The 27,112-nt window shown below is 41.1% G+C and overlaps 1 protein-coding gene and 1 pseudogene across 3 annotated transcripts in view; both read left to right on the top strand.

The window, feature by feature from the left end:
• The first annotated feature begins 14,842 nt into the window (after window positions 1-14,842).
• Window positions 14,843-14,943, top strand: LOC140497877 (U6 spliceosomal RNA; annotated as a pseudogene).
• A 7,313-nt stretch (window positions 14,944-22,256) lies between these two features.
• RIMKLB (ribosomal modification protein rimK like family member B) overlaps window positions 22,257-27,112 on the top strand; it is a 63,847-nt gene continuing 58,991 nt past the window's right edge. Inside the window, exon 1 of one of the 3 annotated variants that reach the window (XM_072653689.1) lies at window positions 22,257-22,533. The gene's annotated coding sequence lies outside the window, so the exon portion shown is untranslated. Of the gene's footprint in view, window positions 22,534-23,309; window positions 23,789-27,112 lie in introns of those variants that run through there. The other 2 variants (XM_072653686.1, XM_072653688.1) reach the window with 2 other exon arrangements.

The following is a 27,112-nucleotide window of genomic DNA, read 5'->3' as shown; positions in this document are numbered from 1 at the left end:
AAATCTATGTTATGTGGAGAAACTTTATGGCATTGTTTGAACCTAGTCCTTTGCAGTTGAGAAACCAGACCTGTTGTTTAAAGGCTAAATTTGTTTAACGTTTAACTCAGGGCCTGGATTATACTGACCAGAAAGTCAATCAGATATGAAGACTAACATGAAGAATTTTCTCTCATTATACATCTGAAGCAAGCCATATGTCTTATCTAGAAACTGCCTCCATACTGGCCAGTTATCTACTGTTTCCTTATTCCTTTGTTTGAATCCTTTTTCCAAGGGGAGCAGTCTATCTTTTTTTTTCAGCTCTCCTCTCCACTAGACAATTTAATAAAGTTTTCCTAAATAATTTCAATTTTAGGTTTTGGGTCAGATCTGGTACAGATCAGGCTGTAAATCATATTCCTCTGAGATCCATGATCACTATAATATATGTCCCTAAATATGCATTTCCGTCTTCTTGTGCCACTTAAGCATTGCTTTGTGTTGTCACAAAATAAACCTATGATGCTACACAATTGGTGCTACACAATTGCAACAGATTAAAAAAACTGTCAGCTAGCAATCAGTATCAGAAATGGGGTTTCTTATGGTTGACAAGTACGGTGGGATTCAACATAGACAGGATGATCCTGCACAGCAAGAGCCAGGTGAGAATCTCAGTCAAGTTGCCACTAGCCCCAGACTATGCCTTGGGACCAAGGACTTCAAGTGCCCAGAAAGCTAAGAGGCTGCATACCATCTTGACCTGGATAATTACTTCGGGATGGTTAAAACTAGCCCTAATCACCTTTATGGACAAATGAGTAGTCCTCATATTAATCAACCAAAATCTCTGTGGAATGGATATGTTAAAGGATCTGCTAATTCAGCCAGTCTTCCAGTAGATTTTTCTCTTGTTCTCTCTTTCCTCTTTCTCTTCCCATACTTCTCTCATATTCCCATGACTATTAGAAGTAAATTGGACACCTGGTTTGTGACTATATAATGGCAACAACAAATGCAAGGACCATCAGACCTGCCAGGAAGAAATCCTTTATCTTTTTAATTGATTAAGCAATCCTAGTATGCTGCAAGTATATTAAGTGTATCAGTCCTACAATGTTTTTTTAGGATGACCCCAGATTAACAAGGAAAACTCATACATATACTAGCCAAAATAAACTGTTGTCCAGGACTGAGACATGTGTGGGACAAACTCCTCTTTGGATAGAGTTTGTTGTCCTTATGGTTGTTTAAAAGTGTCAACAATTTAATTAGGAATATTATGCTTTCAAATAAATAATAACAATTATGAATTTGAGAAAATATCTCAGATTTTATGAATATCTAGAAGTTCTTTAATTACTTGCTAGATTTTTAGTCCTCTGGATCTTCTGCTTTATTGAGGTCATAAATCCTACTAACTTTGTTAGAGAAGTTGCCGAAAGAAGGTCCCGAAGTTCCAAAATAATGAAGTGGTTTAATGAGAAACTAGGATCTCTCACACATGAAGTAAAGGGGCTTACAAGTTTATTTCATAGGGAATGATTTTTATCTGATAGATGGTTTACCATTGCTTAGGAAAATTATGAAAGTGCACGTGGAATAATATATATATATATATTGAAGTTACCCAATTTAGTATCAGCAGATCCCAGATTTAAAGATTTTATCTTGATTTCAGAGATAATATGTAATACTTTCATATACAGATATGTCACCCTTAAGTTTTACAATGACCAGAGCTTTTCTGGGTTTTAAGTGAACTATCGTACATTCAGTTTACACAGGTGATCGCAGAATGGCATTATTATTCTTAATTTCTAATGACTGCTGTCTATTCCAGCATGATTTGAACAAGAAGGATTAATGAGATAAACATACATGTGTTAATTGTTAACTGTTATTACAACATAAGAAAAATAATAATAATAATAATAACAGCTATGCCTAAGCTATGATTAATGATTTTAGAAAAATCTCCTGGGACTGTAATTTGACATTGTTCTGAATTTTTACATACTTCAGTATGATTGCTGAAATTGTCATTGAGCCAATAATCTACCATGTAAAGGAAATCCCAAATGCTGCTCAAAGGGAATGCAGTCTGAGAACTGATACAGGTAGATACCTGTGCCTCAAAAGGTTGAGAGGATGACTTTGCAAATGTGATGGTAGGGTCCTCTTAATTCAATTTCCCTTTTATACTGTTTCCTTATGAACAGGAAATTTTCCTATCTGGTTAATTATAAGCTTGGCTATACCCTACGAATAATGTGGAACCTTGCTACATGATTTAACTATTCCAAAAATAAAGGCTAAGTTTGGCTTTACCTGTAATGACACAGAGTTAAGGATATAGATTTTTACACACACACACACACACACACACACACACACACACACACACACAATTGGCTTTCATATGTTTCTAGTACAAAGTTAGCCTCACAAAATTTGACTTAGTTTTTAACCACATGAACTAGTTGTTAGAAAACCAAACTTCACAACTTCTTTGGGACTGAGTCCTTTTTTAAAATATCCAAGGGAAAATGTTTCCAAGTGTCAAATGACTACAAAGGATAGCTGAGATACAAGATGAAATAAGTTGATCAAATGTAGTTTAATCTGTAACCTGACTTTGTTTACCTACAGAGTCTGATTAACTAGATTTCTTTCCTTAAAGGATATATGAAATTATGACTCTACTTAACTAAGTTTGTTCAATTTTTTACATTGAAGGAAGCATAGGACTGTGAATTTTTTTTAACTTCTTGTGATATTTGTGGCCATATGTATTCTTTCAATGTCTGGAAAATCTGCCTATACTGTGTAGTGCACTTGTTTCTTGATACCAAACTAAGTCCCCTCATAGTTCTTGATGCTTACATTTTCCTGAGTAAAAGTTTGCCACCAATGTGGTGGCGATCTATCATTCCTTAAAGAAATTCTATCAAGTTGTTAATAAGATGAGCAGTGACGAGATGCCTCCACTGACCCAGGTTATTTAAAGTCTTAACCTTTTATAATTATACTTCCATTAGTATAGAATGTTGAGCTTAAGCCCAAAAAGGGAGAAACTGTGAGAAAACTTTATGGCCTTGTTGGAACCCAACCCTGCATGGCTGAGAAACCAGATCTGTTGCTTGGAAACCAGATTTGTTTAAAGCTTAACTCAGGACCTAGGTTATGTTGACCAGAAACTCAATCAGATCTAGATATTAATGTGAGGAGTTTTCTCCCATTATACATCTCAAGCAAATCAGGTGTCCTATCTGAAAATGGCCCCTCTCCTGGCCAATCATCTATTATTTCCTTGTTTCTTTGTTTGAATCCTATATGATATGTAACTTGGGGGGAGTGGGCCACCCTTTTTTTTTTCGGCTCTCCCCTTTGCTGAATGACAATAAACTTCTTCCTAAATTATTTCAGTTTAGGGTTTTGTTCTCACCTAACAGCTAAACAATATGAGATCTCACCATGGCAAGACAATCTTTTTATACTTCTCTAATTGACTCACTCTCCTACTCACCAAAGCAGCTTTTCCAAACATTTTCATCTGTCTTCAAACCTCCCATATTTCCTTCTTTCCTCATCCTCTCAGCTGAGAATCTTGTCTCATTTTTCATTGAAAAAAATTTAGAACATTCACCATTCACTTTTCCCCTTTTCCTCATCTCACATCATTCAGATGTCTTTGGTCACTATTTTCCATTAAAAGAAATCTACATTAGGGTATTGGCAACTATGTGGCACAATGGTTAGAGCACTGGGCCTGAGTGAGTTCAGATTTGACTTCCTAACTACGTGAACCTAGACAAGTCACTTAATCTAAGTCTACCTCAGTTTCCTCAACTATAAAATGGGACTCATAGTAACACCTACCTCCCAGGGTAGTTGTGAGGATCAAATGAGATAATATCTATGAAACAGTTAGTACAGTGTTTAGCACATAGTAGGCACTTAATAAAAGTTTGTTTTTACCAGCCGTCCTCCATGCTTGAAGTCCTCTCCTTCCTCCTTTCTGCCTCCTAGCATCCCTGACTTCCTTCAAATCTCAGGTAAAAGTCCAGTTTCTACAAGAAGCCTTTTCTGATCTCCCTTAATACTAATGCCTGCCTCTGTTGATTATCATCAATATATCTACATATTGTTTTTACATAGTTGCTTCCATATTTTCCTCCTTAGACTTTGAGGTCTTTGAGAATACAAATTGCTATCTTTTGCCTTTCTTTGTATCCCCAGTGTTTGGCACACATTAGCTGCTTACTAAATGCTTGTTAACTAACAGTACAGAGACAAAATATGAAGTAGCTCATCAGAGGCCTTGTAAAAACGTTTCTATGTCCCACTAAGTTGGAGTTTTCATTATGTCTTCCCCATTAGAATTCTTAAGGATAGGAAGCATGTTTTTTCCGTTTCTTTGTATCCCCAGTTCTTAGCACAGTGCCTGGAACATAATAAATGCTTGTTGACTGACAAGCATGTTGTTGGCTTTCCAGTTGACTATGCTAGTAGTAACGTGAGCACTGAATCTTAATTCCAGCCATTTTGTAAGGCATGCTATTGTCTCGTGTTTATCAAGGTTTCTTTTCAGTGTTATTCAAAAAGGCCTGTCAGCTTCAAACTCCTGATCTTTGACTCATCTCCTAGATCTTCTGTAGCCCATCAAAGAACCTCTCTTCTTCACATGGTGGTAACTGAATTAGTTAAGGAATATCTATGCATTCTCCAGTCTCTCCAACACACTTCCCTTACACATTATCATGACTCTGCCAGAAGTGAGGTCCCTAGTATCCCATGGAGAGACACCATGTGAAGGACTCTGGCCATATGCCAGACTACTATTACATAAATATAAAATAATTTATAGAAGAAAGCTTTAACAACTTGGGGGGGGGTGGGTTGGTAACTAGGGAAGGCTTCACAAAGGAGCTGACACTCCAAAGAGATCATAAAAAAGAGAAAAGGACCTACAGGTGCAAATATATTTATAGCTGCCCTTTTCATTGTGGCAAAGTATTGGAAATTGAGGAGATACCCATCAATTGGGGGATGGTTGAACAAGCTGTGGTATATGGATGTAAGGGAATACTGCTGTACAATAAGAAAGGAAGAAGTAGATTTCAGAAAAACCTGGAAAGACTTGTACAAATTGATGCAAAATGAAATGAACAGAATCAGGAAAACAGTGCACACAGTATCAGCAACACTGTGTGATGATCAACTATGAATGACTCAGCTCTTCTCAGCAGCACAATGGTCTAAGACAAGTACAAAGCACTCACAAAGGGAAATGCTATCCACATTCAGATAAAGAACTGATGAACTCTGAATGCAGATCAAAGCAAATTTTTTCACTTACCTTATTCTTTTTCATTCATTCTTTTGATCTGTTTCTTCTTTCACAACTATGACTTATATGGAAAAATGTTTTACATGATTGCACAAATATAACCTATATCAAATTGCCTACCATTTTAGGAAGGAGGGGAGAAGGGGAAAAATGTAGAACTAAAAATTGTGTAAAAATGAATACTAAAAATTGTCTTGATGTGTAATTGGGGGAAAAAATAAAGTACTATTGAGAGAGACAGAGACAGAGACAGAGACAGAGAGAGAGAGAAAGAGAGAGAGAGAGAGAGAGAGAGAGAGAGAGAGAATGAGTGACTTCCCTAGGAAGAAGAAAAAGATGTACAGTACCAGGTTTAGAGAATCTCTATATGTCTGTATGGTAGTGACTTCTATCATTATTTAACTTGGGTGCTAGGCACAAGCCCAGGAGTCCATTTGCATGGCTCTTATGGAGGGTAGAGGCTGATGGAGTAGGGTTGCTGAGTCCCTTAAGTATCAGGGTTCTCTGGTGTTAAATCATAAGACTTTTATCTTGTTGGGGTTCTCCCTTCTTTGTTTTGCAGATTCAGCTGTAAGTGTTCATCTGGCACATAATTCCTCTTTTTTTAAAGGTTTCTAGAGTTAGTGAGTTCTGGGAAAAGCATCCATGTTGTTTGTCTTATGACCCAGATGTCCTTCATATAGGTTTTCTATTTGTAAAATCTGTCACAGAGAATTGGACAAGTATCCTAAGACTAGATTCCCTGTGGGTAGAGACTAAGTTCTGAACATTGGTAGTTGTAGTTTTAAAAACTGGAAGAGACTAGATTGATTAAGGGTGTTGGAATGGGGAGGAGAGGAACTTCTGCAGTAGTGAGAGCTTTGAACTGTTCTCTAACAGAGCAGAACAAGTCATTCTGCATCCATTTGTGATCATGGAGAGAGAAAACTGGTCTGGAGGGCTGAGTTGTGCCAGGGAAAAACAGCAACACTACTATGGCCCTGGAGTCTCTGAGGACAACTTGAAATATGTGCTCTGGGATTGGGAGCTAAGAATAGAAAGCTGACTTCAGCAGCCAGCCTCTGCTTTATGGAACAAAGCACTCTGAGAGTCTCTTTAAGAACCAAACAGACTGCAGAAAGATTTTACTCTCCAACTTCCCTTTATACCAGCCTGTCTAGTAACAGACACTTATAGGATTGTTTTTTCCTCACTAACCCATTATAACTTTTTTCCCTGATGTTTATTGTGTATGAAAATGAATAGTTAGTGCTTTTATCTTAAAAACCTTTTCCTTTCTCCCTTCTTCCCTCTTCTGGCACACATTGAGACCTGGTACCTTCCTGATGACAATGCCTCACTGGGCACTATTTTCAATACTAATAGAGACATATGTCTCTATTAACTGGTCATGGTTGAGATATTGGAATGGTCCTTACTCCCCACTGCCACCCTGCCACCATTAGTTAACAACCATTCCTCCTGGAAAGTTCATGACATAAATACATTGTTTAATCCAGATATGGTGATCATTTTCTATAGAACCCATTCCTCAATGAGTTTAGTATCTGATTCAGTGTTTCTCTCCACCTCAGCACCTGCCCTCCTATTAGGGGACTTCAACATACATATTAATAAACTTTCATATATTCTAATTTACAGAGTTCTTCAATCTACTCTATTCCTGTGACCTACTCCTCTATGCCACCTCAGTTACACATGGAGATCTTGATCTTGCCATGACTCACAAACACTCTACTTCCTTGTCCATGAACTCTGAAATGGCTTCATCTAATCATAACCTTTTAACATTCCACTTTTCCCTTTGCCTTATGACCTGCAATTCTATCCTTCATTCTCACTATGATCTCCAATCCTTCTACCCCTCAGTTCTTTCTAGGTCATTATCTCTACATTAGATACAGTCTCCTCCCTTCACTACATCAACCCCTAATGAATCACAATGCGAACTTGAATCACTTGTCTTTTTGACCTTTTGCTGATCATGTCTGTCTTGCCAAATTTCAATTTTGGATTACTCCCACCATCCACTTCCTTCCTGAAATTCTGCTAAGTGGGACCACTATAAATTTGTGTTACAGAATCCCAGTGGGGCCCTCACTGCAGCAAGGCAATCCTTTTGCACTTCCTTAATTGATTCACTCCCTCACCACAGCAGCTATTCTAATTCATTTCATTCCTCCCATGGCACTCACTGTCCCCACTCTTTCACCTGAGGACTTCAACTTGTACTTTAGTTGAAAAAATTGAAGGTATTTCTCATACACATCACTCTGATGTCTTCCTCTCCTAAGTCCTTCTTCACCCCATGTCATATGAAGAGTTGACCATTCTCCTTTTCATTGTACCCTTAATACTATCCCATTCCATCTTCCTTAGCAGATTTCTACTTCTAACAACTCCATTATCCCTCTAATCTTCACTTTCTCCCTATTCACAGTCTCCTTCCCAGCTGCCTACAAGCAACTCCCTCATTTTTAAGAAGTTTTGTCTAGATCCTACCTTTCACCAGCTATTGTCCTACCTAATCTACCTAAATCTCTCCTCTCCCTTAGACTAAAGTCCTGCAGAAACCATTTACATTCACTGCTTCCATTTCTTTCCAGTGGCTTCTAAATATCTTCTTCATTCTGGCTTCCAGTTTTATCATTAATTTGACATTGATCTCTCCAAAGCCACCAGTGATACTTTAGATGTCAAATCTTTTTCTTTTCTCAGTCCTCATCCTTCTTGACCTATCTGTAGCCTTTTACACTGCCAATAATATTATTCCGAATACCCTCTCCTCTCTAAGTTTTTGGGACTAAGCTTGCTCCAGTTCTCCTCCTATCTGTTCTACCACTCCTTTCTATCTTCTCCTTTGCTGGCTTTACAAGGGATGTCCTGGGTCCTCTTCCCTTCTCCATCTATACTATCTTCCCTGGTGACCTCATCTGCTTGACATGGGTTTGATGGAGTGCTTGCAGTTGGACCATATTTTTCTCCAGCCCAAACACCCTATCTCTGGCAATAACTCATTAAGTGGGCCCCAGTGAGGTTAACTATCTGTGCCTTTTAATATCTGCTATGCATCAAATTATGCTGCTAACATAGATAGGCTCAGGGTTTCCACCAACGTTGCATGCTACCACTGGACAAGTTTAATGTCCCAGTTCACACTTGCCAGTGCCTGCCAAACTCTCATTGCATAATTACCCACAGCAATTCACTGCACGACAGGCTCATTGCAAGCCCTTTCATTGGCTAACTGGGTTAGCCAGTCAGACTACAAGGATCTGAGAATCTTGTTGAATAGCTTGTTCTGGGCAATAGTCCAACCAATCCTGTTGACATGCTCCTCCCAGTCCCCAGGTGAGGGGTGAGGCATCCGCATCCCTCTGGGCAAAGATGAGTTGGCGTTCACACTCATTCATCACACTTTGTACCTACTGGTTGTCACAGAGTAGTACTGGGGTAGACGTGACAGTCTCCACATCGATAGGTGTGTCTCACTCAATGTCCTCGTGACACCTGGAGGTGACAAAGAGTATGTGGGTTGGGCACTCCATGACTTGGCATAGCTATGATCCAAAAATTCCAGATCTAGCTCCCATTCATGTACTGAAAGCTGGAAAAGTGGAGAGGTTCCCATGCTGAAATCTGAAAGTCTCACTCGCCACTCCAGTGTGACATCTCTGTAGAAGTGACACAATGTCTCAGAGTCTGGGAATCAGCATGCTGCCAGTGTTCCAGAATCACTACCTGGACTGGTCCCTGGCACCCCCCAGGTCCCAGGGCCCAGCCCATGGTGCTGTCCCCACTCACTTAATGGTGAAAATTGTTTAGGGGTTCAGGGACCCCAAAACTATGTCATTTCCTTTTCTCGCTCATTTTATAGAAAAGGAACTGAGGCAAACAGAGTTGAGTGATTTGCCCAGAGTCACACAACTAGTAAGGGTCTGAGGTCAGACCTGAACTTAGGAAGATGAATTTGGCATTCTATCTACTGTACCATGCCACCTAGCTACCCCGTCACTTCACATCTCTACTGTCAAATCTTACCATTTTGATCATCATGATATCTCTCATATGTTCCTTTCTGTCCACTAACTTTTGTAAGCTTTTGTAAGCTTTAATCACCTCATACCTGGACTATTGCTATCATCTTCATCTTTCTCTCTCCTCTTTTCATCTCTCACTCTCTCACCCATCCCATATTCAATTTCCAAAGTTGTTTTCCTAAAATATAGGCCAGACCCCTGACTCAACCAGAGCGATACCCTACTAACACCAAGATCAAACATAAAATCCTTTGTTTGGCCTTTAAAGCCCTTCACCACCTGGCCGCTTCCTAACTTTCCAGTCTTTTCACCCTTTAAATCGCCTTGATAAGCCAACAATATTGGACTTGCTTCTGTTCTTCCCACATAACATTCCTGGAATGCTCTCTCCTCATTCAGTTGGCCTCCTGGCTTCCCTGGTTTCTTTTAAGACTTAGCTCAATTTCCACTTTTTGCAGACTGGTCTTTCCTGGTAGCTCTCCATTCCAACCCTTTCCTCTGAGATCACCTTCCATTTGCACTTATGTTTCTTCTTCTATAAGACAGCAAGAATGGATTGCATCTGCATAGATTTCTGGGATTTTGACTTTTTTGTTCAACTTCTGAAACAATGAAATATTACATGGATAGATCTAAAAGCAAAGGAGGGATACACCAAGATAAGAAAATGATAACCTGTCCTTCCTTCCATGTGAAAAAGCTACAGGACCACTTGCGCAAATGCCCGGAGCACGGTGGGGGAGGGAATAACCATGGATCCTATTTCCCTGCTTTACTTTTAGATGGATATTACTGGAACTGATTTTAAAGCATGTTCTTTTATTCTGCTAACTCTTCAGACTGCTCTAGTCTTACTTCTCATAAACACCTATACCTAACTGTTTTTTGAGTTTCCTTGAGTCTCTCTGTACTTGCTCGAGGAGCTACACAGAGAAGTATGACATTTCCTGGTCCAAGTCTATGATCTCAATTCTTCAGCCCATTTTTTAAAGAGTTTTCTCTAACTATGACCATAAGCTATTCATATGTTTTGTAACTAAACTCCTAAGGGTGGAATTACTAAGAATTTGGGCTTTTAAATCTGCCCCATCACACCAAAAATCTGACAATGACTCCTACGGTTACTACACAAATTTACATATTCTGTGCAGTTATGAACTCTTTGAGGACAGGGACCATTTTTTGACCTCACTTGTATCCCCAGTGTTTTGCAGATTACCTAACACACAGTAAGTGTTTAATAAAAGCTTGCATAATGGCAACTACCCTCTGCTTTTCTATTGATCGCATATGGAAGGAGCTAATGGAAGATGAAAGTAACTAACTAGGAATACTCAAAATTAAAAATTAGGCCAGGGAACTAAGCTGTCTATCTAGGTCAAAAAGTATTCTGATTGGGCATTTGTCAACTATGAGTGAGATTTTGTGGCAATGGTTAACTGGTATCTATAAGCTTCCTTAAAGAACAGAGAGATCCAGGTGGATGCAGGCCAGTTTGCCCCTAGGCAAAAGCTTCTGGAGTCATTTGTAATAGCGGGAGCCAAGTTTCTAGGATCTCAGGCAAGAAGCCAGCTTCATAATCAGAGAAGAGGGAAGAGTTAGAACTGGGAATCAGAAAGTCACCCAGCACACTCCAGTAGGAGAAAAAAGATGTAGTTTAGGAAGAATGGAGCCCCTCTCTAGGAGTAAGTTCCAGTCCAAAATTTTGTCTCCACAGCAACATCTGCTGGCTACAAAAATACATACAACATATCAAATGTAAGCTTTCTGTGGTTCTGTATGGTTTCTGTAGGGTAGCAATATTTTCTTTTCTGTGTCTCAGATACAAAATCTGCGTATCTCTCCTCAGAATTGCTAAACAAATGTCAAATGCTTCCTCTCCATACGGGACAATAATATCTCCTGAGAATGATAGCCGCAGTTCCCCAAACTAACAGTGCTTTCTCTTTATTTGTGCATTCATTGCAGCGCAACATTCCTCTAACAACTGAGAAGTCATTTCTGCAGCTAAGCCTTATACCACAATGCACAGTAGTACAATGCCCACCAGATGTTAATATTTGAAGACATATTGTAGAGACTCAGGTAACCGTCAGTGTAGAACATATGATTCATTGGATAATCCTTATTGAATCCCCAAAATTCATCCCCTATGTTATTCTCTAATGACCTGAAACATCTTTGTACATTCCGGGGATTCTCTCATTCATTAGCTCATAGTACTCATCCAGGGAATCTGAGTCAATGTATGCATGATATTCCCCAGTATAATTAAACTAACGACTCTTGGAAGTGTGAGTGAATTCCTCAACTCAGAGACCCTAAGAATCTCCTGGAGAAATTCCTCCTACCTAAGTTCATTTGACTGGAGATCAATAAATCAAGAGACAAAGCTAGAAGATGAAAAGTTTTATTAGATATATGTGTGTGTGTCTGTGTGTGTGTGTATATATATATATATATACACATAGGATTCTACACAGGTTTAGGATTACATTACTGATGGCAAAACAAGTCTATCATGAAAAGTTGCTGAGCTACTTTTTGGGAGGTTGGGTAATAACAGGATTTCCAGTGATTTGGAAGAGAATGGGCTAACCTTTGGGTCTCTGGAGTTGCCAAAGATCAGATTTGTTCCATTGCGGATGTTTTCTCTATAGTTAATCCTATCAGAACCCCCAGGTGGAGGCTGAGGTTTCTATTTAATCCCATCAGAATGCCTGTTGGGTGGCTGGTAGAACTCCTCTCTAAGATATCTCCCTCAAGATAAAATCAGTAGGCTTATCCTGTTATTGAATAAAACATAGACTGAGGCCCTTTCTCTACTAAAACAACTCTGTAGCTGTTTCTTTTTCTAAGGTTACTTTTTCCTGGGTAGAAAAATGTTTTCCCCTAATCATAGCATTTCTCCCACAGAAGCATCTGGGTTTTTATACTGCAGAATAAATTTGTTTTTTTTTTTTCAAAAGAAAGAAGAAAGCAAACTGGAAACCCTTAAATGAGCAACCATTATGTGTGTGTGTGCATGCATGCACATGTCTCTGTGTATATGTATGTATGTATATATAAATGCACAATCATTTATAATCCCAACTATGATGACTTTTCTAGTGACTGTGAGTCAGATGAAAATTGAATTGGAGGCATCAGAAGAAAGAGTGGTTCAAAGGACAGACGTCATCTTAGCCTGGGTACTTCCTACATTCTGTGAGCTAAAGGGAAGACCTTCATAGCCATCGACTGAAAAAACTTAAGAGCTTTAGCCTTCCCCTTCAGGGAACAGACTTAAATAATGACACTCTCCCCACCCTCCTTCCTTGGCCCCCAGTGGACAAAGTATCAGGGTACATTGAAGCTAGATAGCCAAATACCAACTGAAGCTGAGATGGGACAACCATCAAGAAGCAGCAGAGACATGATGATATTACATTAGAAGGCTGAGTAGACAGAAATACATCACCAAAAGACACAGTTGGTTTTCCAGCATCAGCGGCATGAGTTTTCCTTCAATGTGTATGCCTTAACCACACATGTTCCTTGTATGTATGCTTTTCCGTATACGTACTCTTGCCATATGTATTTTCTACCTGTAATCTCCTATTTATTCTTTGCATGGTAATGATATATAGCATTATAGGATTAGAGTATCATGGATATAGAGCTTATATAGATATAGGGTCCTAAGAGCCATCTAATCCAACCCCCTCATACTATAGATGAGGAATTGAGGAATAGTGAGATTCAATGACTTGCACAAGGAAACACAGGTAATGAATGTTAGAGGCAGAATTTGAACTCTGCTCTATGATTCCAGAATTGATACTCCTCCCATTTGTGAGAGAGTGAACTCAAGATTTGCAAGGTAGAATGCTCTGTTATTACTTTATATTACTATGCTATTTTATCAAATATTCCACTAAGTTCTACTCTGTTGTCTGTTCATAGTATGGAAATGATCCTGGGTTCTCCAAGGCTGTGCCAGTGAACACAATAGGTTGTACCATACAGAAAAAGCTTTGAATGCAGTCACTAAATACAGAGACACTAATCACCAGTAGGCTGGCCATTAGGTAACAAATTCTCTGGTCATGGCAACCCATAAAAGAAAGTAGAATAAAAAATTATATTCAGTCCTGGGAGACTTCCTTGTGCTTCTGTAGTAAAGGGGTCAGAGTGGCAGAAAAAATAATGTAGAGGGTAGAAAAAAAAAAAGAAGTAGAGAGAGGGTAAAAAAAAGACAATTTTTTTAGATTGTCTATGAACTTTAACTTGGCTTTAAATTCAAGACCCTCATCCAGTGACTAATTAATAGATATACTACTTGGAAAGCTAAATCTTAATTATAAGTCTTGATTTTCTTGCTACAACCCAAACCAAATGAAAAAAGAAGTAAGTCACAACTAACTGGAAGGATGGCTCATAGTTTCTCCAAGGAGATGTAAATAAAGGAATTGTCAAAATTGATTTTATCATGTGCCCAAAGGCAACAGGAAACATTATTTCATGGGACATTTGGTCATCTTTGATTCCTATGTCCACAGAAAAATAGGCATAGATAGGCATTTGCAAAAACAAAACCAAAAGACATATACACACAAAGAAAAAAAGTAGCTTATGAGAATAGAGAAGTAGAAAAATTCTACAAAGCCATTCAAATTAAATCAACAAATTCTTTGATGCTTGGTATGAAAGTGGGAATAGGTGAGGATGGTGAAATATAGATCAAAAAACATGGATCAGGATAAAAGGAACAAGAGTCTAAAGACTTATACATTACACAGAAAACTCATGGCTATTCATTATAAATATTTTTCTTAAAAAAAGATTCAGTAGGAGTTGAAAATAATGAGCAAAAATTAAAAACATTATATTTTAACAGATAGGATATAATTTGTTCCTGATATAGATACTGATGATAAAAGATGAGAAATAGGAACACCTCTTAAAAGAGAGAAATAGTGTACAGTAAAATCAGTTTAAAGAAAGTTTAAATATGAAAAGGGAAGAACAAATAGAAGAAAAATGGAAGAGATCTACAGGGACTTTTATTACAAACTTTTCTCACCATCAAGCCTCCACATTTGGCTCAATATCACAGACTCAGATATGTTCATATGATGGAGTAGAAATGGCCTTAAAGAGGTCAAAGACAGGAAAAGCAACCGGATTAGACCATGTATGCATGGAAGAGATCTGTGCTTTGGGCAACACAATTGTGAATGCGTGAAAAGATGAATTCATAGGGATTCTGAAAGAGGAAGATACCAAAGGTATGGAAAAAAATCTTGGATCTTTCCAATAAAATAAATAAATTCAGATAAGGGAATGAGTATCAACAACTACACATTTAAATACCTTCTTTTCCATCAGCGTAAAAATTTTATGAAAATCGTCTATACATGCATCAAGGACTTTGTCAAAGAGGACTGTAGTAGAGAACACACAGCTTTTCAGAAGTGATATTTCAGTGCTCACTTTGGCAGCACATATACTAAAATTGGAACTATCAGAAAAGATTAGCATGGCCCCTACAATGATATGCAAATTCACGAAGCATTCCACATTTTTATGGAACTTTCCTTAAAACGATAAGTAGTTTCTATGTATAACCAAGAATAAGCATTTGGAATAGAGATAGGATAGAAGCCTTTCCAATTGGTGTGAAACAAAGATTTCCATTATTCCCATTATTATTCAATATTGTACTAGAAATGTTAGTTATAGTAATAACAGGAAAAAGAAATTGAAGGAATAAGTAAAATAAGATGCAAAATTATTACTTACAGAATACTAGAATCAATTAAAAATTAATCAAAACAATTGACAACTTCAGCAAACAACTTCAGCAAAGTTGAAGGATATATAAAATAAACTCATATAAATCATAAACATTTATGTATATTACAAAAAAAACCAGCAGGAAGAGAAAGAAAGAGAAATTCCATTTAAAATAATTATGGACAGTATTAAATACTTGGGATTCTATTTGCGAAGACATACTCAGGAACTATATGAACACAATTACAAAACACTCTTCACACTATTGAGGGCAGGGAACCATATGTTGAAGTTTGGGGTGCTTGGGACCCCAAAATACTGACACCCCACATCCTGCCCGAATGAATTCAACCCAAGTCTTCTTATAGCCAAAGAAAAACAAAACTTATTTAAGATCCGCCATATTGGGTTGACTCTTAAGAAGTCTCACCATTTGTGAGGCTTGTATTAACAAATGGGCCAGATAGAATCAGAGCTAGATTGAATCTGAGCACCTGCATGAAGACAAGAAGGATCTTATATACAGAGGCTGTGGGAGGCATGTGGGGGTGGTCTAGTAACCTGGGGAAATGGAAGCAAGGGTTTAGGGAGGGCCTTGAGGAGGAGTCCTCAAGTATGGTGTGTTTTTGGTCTACTGTGTCTGTAACAAAATAGCCTTGGTAGTTAACATCTATGGCCTGGCCTCTGGATTGTATGTATATGCGGTAACTGTGGGAACTAGAACATGATAGTTCTGCTAGTACAAGACAGTCCTGTTTATCTTGTTCTTGTAAGAAGGAGAGATAATTTGCTTTATCAGGGCCCACTCATGAGTTATTGCCAGACACAGAGTCTTTGGGCTGGGGAGAGATATGGTCCTAGGGCTGGGGTCCAAGCACCCCATCAATTCCAAATTACTTTCCAAAATTTAGAATTAGTTCACAATCTATCAATAGCCTGAGAGACAGTTTCTGAGTGATTCATAACCAGTTCATTAATTGGGCTAGCAAATGATCCATAAATTGATGGTCAGTGGTAAAGTAACGAAAAGTTACAAAAAAGTAATCAAAAAGTAATCAGAGACAAAACCATGGAGATCCCTGAATGCTTAAATACCTTTGGAAACGGAGGTGACCTTGCCAGGTAAAAATCAACTCTGATTAATGAACATACTGGTTCCCACAGTTAACACATACAATCCAGAGGTCAAACTATAGATGGCAGCTACTGAGGCTATCTTGTTACAGATATAGAAGACCCAAAACAGACCCTTTAGAAGCCCCCCAACCAGGGTTTCCAGCAGCAAATGAGGCCTGTGCCCAAGGTAGAGAAACTGTATGTTCTTTCAGGAGCTGACTATGTCTTAATCGTGCCCCATACCACCTAATTAGCATACTTGACACACTATCCACTATACTTTTTCTATATGTTATATAAAACCCATGAAGTTTTGAGTTCTTTAAGGTGCTCTGCCTACTTTATTATCATTATAATAACCTTTTGCCACTTGACTGGAAGACTGCTTGAGCCCTTGAATTCTTTCCCAACAAGTCTACCCTGTACCTAGATAGTTTTGGGGTCCATGCACCCCTAAACCACATCAGAACTATGTCCAAAATGGGTATATCTGGGTATTCCTTTTGACCCAGCAACACCACTAAAGTCTATAACCCAAAGAGATTTTTAAAAAGCACTCATATGTACAAAAACATAGCAATATGGCAAATTTGGAAACAAAGAGGATCCCCCTCAATTGTGACATGGCTAAAAAAGTTATGGTATGAATGTGAAGGAATACTATTATGCTGTAAAAATGGTGACGGTGATTTCCTATATACCACACACACACACACACACACACACAAAATAATACAAATGTGCAATGAAATCAGTCCAATAAAAACAATCAGAGAAGAGTGTGTTGTATTTCCTTTCAGAACTTGCAAAGCTCTTTAATAACTCCATATGTCTCACAGAAACAGAGGGTTATTTCATTTTAATACCAGTATTCTACCAGTTTTATATGGCATCAAGTTAAAGACAACCACCATCTCAGAAGATTCAAAAACTATCTCAGAGGGTACCCAAGGTTATGGTGGGTATGAGCAGACTGCAACATATAACATATGTGGCTTTTTGAAGAATGGGAAAAAAGTTATCATCAGGGAAACATATGAGTAAAAAAGGTAATTTGGTTTACATGGTAAGACCAAGGGAGATTTCAGGATAAAAAGGCATATGACCTTGGTCTTCCATTGTATCTTCACAAAGTCAAGAGAAAGCAGGGAACATTCCTCACACCTCCAGGGAGTTTATGGGAATGGGATGATTAAGTATTATTTGGTTGTGGTCTGCATCACCAAATCAGTTTTCTTTGTCCTCTACTCTCAAATCCCTCTCCCCACTGTACTAACCCTTGCCATCCCTTGCCAAACCCCAGGCACAGACAGTTTCTACTATTTGCTTTCTCCATTCCTACTCACAAGCTGTCAAATATAGCTGGAGGAAGCTAACTGGTTACTTTATATATTCACATTATCCCCACTGTAGTAAAAACAATCTTTTTATTACTCCTTGATTCATATCCTATCTCATTCCTCACAGACACTGTTCCAAACTTCTTCTCTCCTTAGGCCTCCCACATGTCCTCCTCCTTACTCTCTCAGATAAGGACCTCATTTTATACTTTACTGAGAAAGCTGAAGCCATTTGCCCTTTTTTCCATCTCAAAACCCCATTGACCTCAAATCCCACCAAATTCTTTTCCCCTCCAATCTCTGATAGCCTTTCTACTTGCCAAGGGCAATCCTACTTGTGTCCTGGATCACATTCCCTCCCTGCCAATTGCAACCTCAATTATGTAACCATCCCCTTCCTATCTTTAATTGTTCTCTATCTATTGATTAGGCAGCTAAGTGGTGAAGTGAACTCATCATCCTGAGTTCAACTCTGGCCTCAAAACACTTACTAGTTGTGTGACTCTGGGCAAGTGATTTCACTGTTTACCTCTCTTTCCTTATCTAAAAGGAGATAGAGAAGGAAATGGCAAATCACTCTAGTATCTCTGCCATGAAAACCCCAAACAGGGTCACTAAGATTTAAACATGACTGAAAAACAACTGAGCAAAAAGTCTGTTGATATATTGCTATTGTCTTCAAACACATCCTGGATATTTCTCATGCTTGAGAAAAACCCTCACCTTGCTATCCTCTCAATCTTTCTTTCTGTATTTCTCTTCTCTTTCTCACCTAAACTAGAAAAGATTGTTTTCTAAAACTGATTACTTCCATTTTCTTTCCTCTCACTCATTCTTTTGAACTTTACAGTCTGGCTTCTGATCTTACCACTCAACTGAAACTACTGTCTCTAACTCTTAATTATCAAATTTGATACTTTTCTCAATCCTTATCCTTTTTGATCGGATGCATTTGACACTATTGCCCACCCTTTTCTCTTGGACACTCTTTCCTCTCTCTGTTTTCATGATGCTATTTCTCCTTCTACCTCCTTGCTCTTTAGTCACCTTTTTCTTTTAGCTCATCATTGATATCATGCCCCCTAATTGTGGGCATTCCCCAAAGCTCTGTCTTGAACCTTCTCTTTTTATCATTCCCTGTTTTGATCATTTCATCAGTTCCCATAAGTTTAGTTGTCATCTCTATGGTAGATGACCCACAGATGATATACACAGCTCTAGTCTCTCTCCTGACTTCCAGTTCTAAATTTTCAAATGCTTATTGAACATTTCACATTGTATCCCAAAGATATCTCAAACTCAACATTCCCTAAAATGGAGCTTGTTATTTCCCCCCTAAATCCATCCCAGTTCCATATTTCTATGGAGGATACCACCATTCCTCTAGACTCCTAGTTTTGTAACATTGGTATTATCCTTGCCTCTTCACTCTGCCTCACCCTAAGTAGCCAGTCAGTTGCCAAACTTTGCTCTTTTTACCCCTACAGTATCACTCATATCTGACCCTTTCCTTGTTTCCACTTCAGTTCAGGTCCTTGCTATCTGTTGCCTGAGATTACTACCATTGCCTCCTACCTCTCTCCCTACTTTAGTCCATACTCTACACAGCTAGCTGCTGACATGATATTCCTTAAATGCAGATCCAGCCATGTCATTCTTTAGCTCAATAAACACTACCGGCTACCTACTACCTCTAGGATAACATATAAACTTGTCTATTTAGCTTTGTAAAGCTCTTTTCAATCTGGGCCTGACCAGGGAAGGAAAGATATAGGAACCCCAAGACTGGAGTTCCCTGCATGGGCCATCTGGAAAGAATTTGCAGACTCAAGCATTCTTGAGGTCAAGGTGGTAAAGATTTATTTTTTTATGTTTTTTTTTAAATTAATTAATTTGTTTTCAGTTTCTACAATCACTTCCATAAACCTTAGATTTTCTCCCTTTTCCTCACCTTCTTTCACCCCCTCTGTCCCCCTAGAGACAGCGTGCAATCTTATATGGGTTCTACATATATATTCTTATATATTCTTGCATTTTCACTTTAGATATGTTGCATGGAAGAATTAAAATGAATGGGAGTAACCATGAGAAAAGCTAAAACAAAACAAAACAAAACACAAGAGAAAACAGTTTGCTTCATTCTGCAATCCAATTCCATAGTTCTTTCTCAGGATGTGGAAGGCATTTTGCCTCAAGAATCCACTGGGAACTTTTTAGGTCCTTGCATTACTATGAAGGGTTGTCTACCAGAAAAATTGCTCAAACACTGTGGTTGTTACTGGGTACAAAGTTCTCCTGGTTCTGTTCTTTTCACTCAGCATCAGTTCATATAAGTCCTTTCAGGCCTCTCTGAAGTCTTCCTGTTCATCATTGTTTTTAGCACAATAGTATTCCCTTACATTCATATACCACAACTTGTTCAGCCATTCCCGAATTGATAGGCATCACCTTGATTTCCAGAGTTCTTGGCCACCACAAAGAGAGCTACTATAAATATTTTTGTACATGTGGGACCCTTTCCCATTTTTACAATCTCTTTGGGATAGAGCCCTAGAAGAGATATTGCTGGGTCAAAGGATATGCACATCTTTGTAGCCCTTTGGGCATAGTTCCAAATTGATCTCTAGAATGGTTGGATCAGCTCACAGTTGGTGATAAAGATTTATTAAGCTTTTCAGTGGGCAAGAGTTATTAGGAAACCTGCAACCTTAGAAGGGTACAGTTAAAGTTTATATAGGATATTCTAAGGTAAAACATATGCCAAATATGCTAACTAGGTGATTCAGGGTAGGATTAGGGAGTGGTTTAAGTCAGAGTTCATGGAAAATAGCCTGGGGATGGGGGGGGGGGGGGTACATGGAAGTGTGGTTTTAGGCCTGAAACATCACTAAGTCAACTAATGGTCAGGGTTGACTGAGAAATACCCAGGCTGCTCCCATCAATGTCCTGTTAGACAAGATAAACATAAAGGAGTATACATCTATCTAAGTCTAGGATACATATGATTGGTCAGTGAGTAGTAAATATCTTTACGACCCAGGACACAGCCAGTTCAGTTAGGACGCAGCTGGTTCAAACTAGTAAATTCTACAGGTGCAGCTGACTATTGTATCAGGAAGAAAGATTTAGGGCAGGTTGTCCTGGGGCTGGGAAGAAACTGTCTGGGATAGTGTTTTGAGGCTAAGGAGAAATGTGATTTAAAACCGGGGTCCAAGCACAGGCAACCAAGCACCCCATCAGGCCCCACCTGACTAGCTGCTTGGCCCAACCTGACTAGCTGCTTTGTACATCACTCACCTTCTCACATTCAGCAATCTAGCAAATTTAGACTTCTCTAAATTTTTTTTTACCCAGGATACTTCATTCCTCATTTCCTTGCATTTGCACTGGCCATCTCCTGTGCCTGAAATGTACTTCTTCTTCATAGCCATTTCATAGAATCACTCTCTTCATTCAAGACACGACTCAGATACTAACGTCTACATAAAGTCTTCCTTGATGCCCCCAAATGCTAGCGTCTTCCATCCCTAACTACCCTATATTTATCTATACTGTATTCATTTTTATTTATTCTCTTTACATTTCTAAGTGATGTGGTGCCCACTCCCTTCTTCACCAAGAAGCTCTTTTGCTCAGGGACTATGAAGGTTGTCTGGATAAGGTTCAGAGCCTGTCTTCTAATGAGAAAGGAGCTCATTGAATCAATCCCACCCTGGGAGCCAAAGCAAAAATACTTATAGCCTAGGTTATGGCTCAAGTTTTCCCCAAAAGAAAAGGCATCCGATGTACAATATGAATCAGGTATGGAAATAGGCAATTTATTCCTACACACAAAAGAAATACCAAACATAAAAGATCCACAAGTGCTTATGTGACAAAAAAAATCCTTAAAAACAAGTTATTGACTTGTAACTATAATTACAATCTGCTGGGAAGCTAAGCTTCTATCCAAATATAAATTGATTTGTTTATTCCACCCACCTAAGAGTGATTTGTTAGATAAGAAAACTGATTCAGTCAGGCCTTGAATTAAGTGACCTGTTTAAGGGACAGGGGCAGTTATAAAAAGAAGGCCTTGAAGCAAGGTCCTGTTTAACTCAGGGAGAAGCTATAAAAACAAAGCAATTCAAAATGGGACAGAGATTCCAAGTGCTAGAAGCATCAAGGCTGGGGTTTCAGCACCCCTTGGAGAAGACTGACTGGGCTGAACAGGGAGCTCGGCCTCTCACATCAGAACAGACGGAAATAAGACAAAAGGGCAGTCAGCACTTTCCCCAACTTTCCTCCTGATTCCTGTCTACCCCTGGACGCTAGAATACGACCTGCTATTTTGTTATCCAAATGTTTCCAGTAAGTTGAGTCTTATCTCAACCCCCAAGAGGCCAGGGATTTACTAGAAATAGATATAAATGTAGAGGCAGGCAGAAAGCCCAACTTCTGCCTACATGTCAACAACTGCTCCTAAAGAGGGGCTCCGTGACTGTGACTGACTCGGAGCCTTTTTAAAACCTAAAGAAGCTTTCTAACCCAAAGAGGAGGCAAAGCTCTTCTCGGGGCCCTCAGCGCTGCCTCCGTACACTTGACACGACCTCATTCTCGTCGGAGGGTGATACATTGTATTCTTTGGGAGATCCGCTTCCAACAAGTGCCTTTCATCTCTGCCGCAGACGCGAGCGCCGGCTGTGCTGTCCGGGGCTGAGCTCTTTCATGCGGGAACTCAGTCCAGGGCTGTCTGGGGCGCTGCTCACGAGTGACCTGCCCAAGTTTGCGGAACGATGAAGCTGTGGAGGCTGGTTCCGAGCCTAGGTCTTCTATGACTGAACCATTATTAACGATAATAAAGATTATTATTATTGAAAGTCAAGCCCTTCGGCTCACACGAGGAAGCTGGGGGGTGCGAAGAACGACGGGTGACTTGCCCAAGGTAAACACAAAGCTAGGGATGCGGGTGGGGTCGGGATTCGAACCCAGATCTTTCCCAATCCCAGGCCCAGCCCTCATTCCAGCCAGCCCCCCACCCTTTTCTAGTGGGCAGGATCATGATGTCATGCATTCTGCTTAGGAATCAAGATGGAGGGGAGTGGGAGCTGCACGAGAGCGGCGGGGTGTGGAGAGGTTCGGGACAGCGGCCGAGCTTTGTGTGGGCGCGGGAGGGAGGGAGTGAAGAAAGCAAGGAGGGCCCGGGTGTCTCTGGCGCCCCCCCCCCCCCAATTCCCCCTTCCCTCGCCGCCTTCCTACGGAGGGACGGTTTGGGGATGGAGGGAGAGGCTCGCGCTCGGAGTACGCTCGAGCTCCCATTCTCTCCCTCCCGGGGCGCGCGCGCCTTCCCTGACTGGAGGGGGGCGGGGGGCGGGGGGCGGCGCGCCGAGACCGGAAGGAGGGGGTCTCGAGGGCGCGGGGACCATCTTCTCTGCACCGCCCCCCACCCCCACCCGCTCGCCTCCTCGGGCCTCAGGAAGAGCACCACAGCACACAAACGCACAAACACACAAACAGCGCGCGGGCAGCTGAGGGGGAGCGGGCCAGCAGGCCTCGATCTGGGGAGGCGACGGGGAGGACTGCCGGCGTCGCGAGCTCCGTGTGCGAGGAAGGCTGCGCGCGCCTGTGTGCGAGCGTGTGTGTGCGCGTGCGTGTGGGGCTGCGAAGGGGGAGGGCGTAGGACCGAAGAACGCGCGGGTGTGAAAGGGGGAGGGACCATGTGTGAAAGGGGGAGGGGACGCGTGAGTGAAAGAAGGCGCTAGAGGCGGTGTGTCTGACGGGGAGGGCGGCACGTCTGTGGTGTGAGTGTGTGAGGGAGTGTGTGTGTGTGAGTGAGGCACCTCGTGTGAGAGCGGGGGCGCGCGCGCGCGCGCAGCGCCGGACCGTGTGTGAGAGAGGGCCGGGGACTCTGGCTGCCGGAGCCGCCGTTGCGGGAGGAGGAGGAGGCGCCGGAGGAGGAGAAGGAGGCGGCTCCCCTGCGGCCAGCATCCCAGGATCCCCCTCCTTCTTCCCTTCAGTTCCCTTCCCTCCTACTTCCCTTCCCTTTCCCCTTCCCTTTCCCGGCCCTTTCCCGACCTGCCTGTCCGGTCGTCCGCACCCCTCCAAGTGTGGTGACCCCCCAGGTCCGGCCCCGGCCCGGCTGGCTGGGAAGGGAGGGAGGAGCCGCCCGAGCCAGGTGGGTGATCACCTTCCCCCCAAAGGTGTGTAAGGGAGAGAGTGGGCCGGGGTGAATGGGAGGGTGGGGGGAGACGATGCAGACCTTCCCCCCGTGTTCGCGGCACATGGGATGAGGCTTGAGACCCCGGGTCTGAGGATGAGGCAGCCGAGGGGGAAGGCGAGGGGGGCTCCCCGTCCTCTGCCTGTGCCGTCAGGGGGTGTGGTAGCGCCGTGTGTGAGGGGCAGTGTGCACCCCGCGGCGGACCGTTCTCAACTGCTCGGGCCCCCCTCGGACCCCATGTTCGCCTCCATAGACGTGTCTGTTAGAGGATACTCCTTGTATAGCGATGCGCGAACGCAGCCTGGCGTGGTTTCGACGCCCTCCGCCCGGAGGGCTCAGACCGCCTCCCTCCACACGAGTGAACCTCTCCGGGCTTCCTTGGGCCCCCTGGGCCGGGCAGGGTCGGCCTCGTTGGGGTCTGTGTAGGCGAATGGGGCTCGGAGCCTCCCCCGCGGTGTCCCTAACTTTGGGAATTCCTGTGCATTCCCTCCGGATTGCTTCGAGGGCTCCCACTTTCCGGGGACTCGGGCTTTCCACCAGGGCTGCTCCTCTGGAACGGCTTTCTGTTAGATTTTGGTTGTAACCACTGACCTCCAGGATGCCCCTTTATGGTAGAGCCTCCCGGAGCCGCGGGGTGCCCCCCATTGCCTTAGTTTTCTTTTGTCATGACTTTAAAGGCCTTCCTGGGATCTGAACGTGCCCTCAGTCCTTCCGAGGCGCCCCGTTAGGAAGGAGCTGGGCACCTTGGAGGCACTGTCCACCTCTCCGTGCCCGGTGTTTGGTAAGCCTACAATTCCATGATAGGCGTGACTTGGGCGCCTTTTGAGATGGATTCAGGGAGAATGACTGGTGGAGTTTGGGGGCTCATGGACGTGTCTTCTTTCATGGATGCAGCTGTTGGTCTAAGCAGCGTGGCTGTGGATGCTTTTATCGTTCTCTGCTTCTCTCATCTTTGTTTGACCCCCCCTCAGGTTCTGCACCCTGCTTGTTTTGGGAGGGGGCACCGTGATTCTGAGGAGGCACACAGTCCGCCTGGCAGCCTTTCCCCTGCAGGAAGGGAGGAGCTGTGGGGCGCCTGGCCAGCCTCCACCCATTTTAATTCCTAAGTGTTCCTCTTGTACCTCCTCTCGGGTGCTTACCTCTGTGGGAACTTCAGGGTGTGAGCATGGACAGCCCATCCCTTTTTTTCTTTCCCAGAGGAGATTTGCATCAGCTGACTATCCCAATTCTTCACCGTCTCTTTGTAGAAAGAGACACAAGGGCTGGTTGTTATCTTTTTCCCTAGTGATATGAACACCTAAAGTAAGACACTAAGTTCTGGGGTACTCTCAGAAATAATGTCCTTTTAAAATTCTCACCCTGCCCTTTTTCTCTAGCTCACATCCCTCTGGAACTTGCTGCTAGGTTAAGTCACTAGATTCATTCATCTAAATATTTCCCCTCCCCCCTGAGCTGAAAGACAGAAAGACTTGCTTAGAAGAAAGGGATGGGGGAGGGGAACAGAGAATTGTCACCCTGTTTGGGAAGCTGAGAGTCGATTGTATCCTTTGCCCCCAGGGATCAAGCTCAAAGGTCTAATCTGTGAAAATTGGTGGAGGTAGAACTTCTGGATGTGCTATGTGAAGTGTGAGAGGGGAGCATGAAGTAAGGAGGATGTGTTATAATCTTTGTTACTTACTGATAACTCTTCCTGGGAAACTTTAGTGATGAGAATGTAGAAAGGTACTTTGTATATGACAAGGCATTTTACAAGGGATTTTGTCAGAATGTTAGAATACAGGAAGATAGTTGCCTGCATTTATTGTTACTCATCTGAAATCTGATCTGAGGAGATTAATAGGAACAATTGAAGTATTTTGTTTCTTTCTTAAATGGCAAATAGGAATGCAAGGAACAGGTTTTAATCTATATACAGCTCTTTACCCAATACATTAAAACAACTTAAGTCTACTTCCTTCTGAAGGAGCTGAAGGTCATGGGATGTTAGATTTAAAGTTGACGGGGAACTTAGAGCCCTGTAGAGGTTAAGTGACTTAGCTAACAGTTGGAATTTGAAGCTAGATTCTCTAACTCCAAATCCAGGTTTTTTTCCACTAGTTATTTAAGAAGTAATGGAGGAGACAGATTGGTTATGGGTTTTTGAGATTAGAGGCTTATTTTGTAATTGTGATTTTTTTTTTTACTAAGATTATTAAAGAAAAAATATATATTCAGTCATTTTTTCAGTCATGTCCAAATCTTTGTGACCCCATTTGGGATTTTCTTGTGGTTTCCCATTTTCTTCTCCAGCTCATTTTACAGATAAGGAACTGAGGCAAACAGGATTAATCACCTTATCCAGAGTTACACAACTGGGAAGTGTTTGAGGCCAGATTTGAATTCAAGAAGAGTCTTCATAGACTCAGGCCTAGCTAGTACTCTTATCAGCTTCAACACCAAGCTGCCTACATTCTTTGTAGGACATCACAAATATATGTTGCCCCTCTTCAACCTAATTTATAGGCCATAGCATCATCTCCTCAGAACCTCTGTTTATATATATTTTTTTCTCACCAAAATTATGACTCTTTTCATCTTTCATTTTCTAGGATTGTCATTTGATTTAGCTTCCTCTGACCTTAAAAGAAAAATTAAAGGACAAAAAAAACCCCTTTAGATGTCACTGACTATATATGTAGACCTTAAGGGAACATACATTTATTTTCCTGGTTTCAAAATTTCTGAATAGTCTTTTAAAAAAACGATTGTAAATTATAATTAACACAGCATTTTTCCTTCTTAACTGATCCCATTATCCTGTAGCTTTTATTCAACCAGAGTTGGAGAATTCTACCTCATTCTCATGTAACTTGTACCAGTATGTGAGTTGATGTCACAATTGAGTGCCATATCCTTATTGACTGTTGTTTACAATATAAAGATCTATTGAAGTACATGTTGATTTGTTAGGATATAGTACTTTTTTCCCCAAAAATATCCCATATTTCACCTAGACATGTTGACAGAAATACTGTTTTAATCTAAAATTATAATCTTTGCAAAATTGTTGGTATTTTTCCTTTTCCCTGTATATTTTGCCACTCAGTTTCATTCCTGAGGTCTTCCTCCCTAAGTAGTAAATATAAGCTCATTTATTTTATGACTTAATATTATCTTCAAAGTAGTTATTAATATCTATAAGGCACAGCTCAGATGCTACTTCTGATTCCTCCAACTTATAGAAATTGCTTCATATATACTTTGTATTTCCTAATACTTGTACGCAAGGCTGTATACAGCCTTGTTTGCCCTCACTCCCAACATAAGC

Source organism: Notamacropus eugenii, chromosome 3, assembly GCF_028372415.1.
Source record: "Notamacropus eugenii isolate mMacEug1 chromosome 3, mMacEug1.pri_v2, whole genome shotgun sequence".
Classification (NCBI taxonomy): Eukaryota; Metazoa; Chordata; class Mammalia; order Diprotodontia; family Macropodidae; genus Notamacropus; species Notamacropus eugenii.
This window is presented reverse-complemented; position numbering and strand designations above follow the sequence as displayed.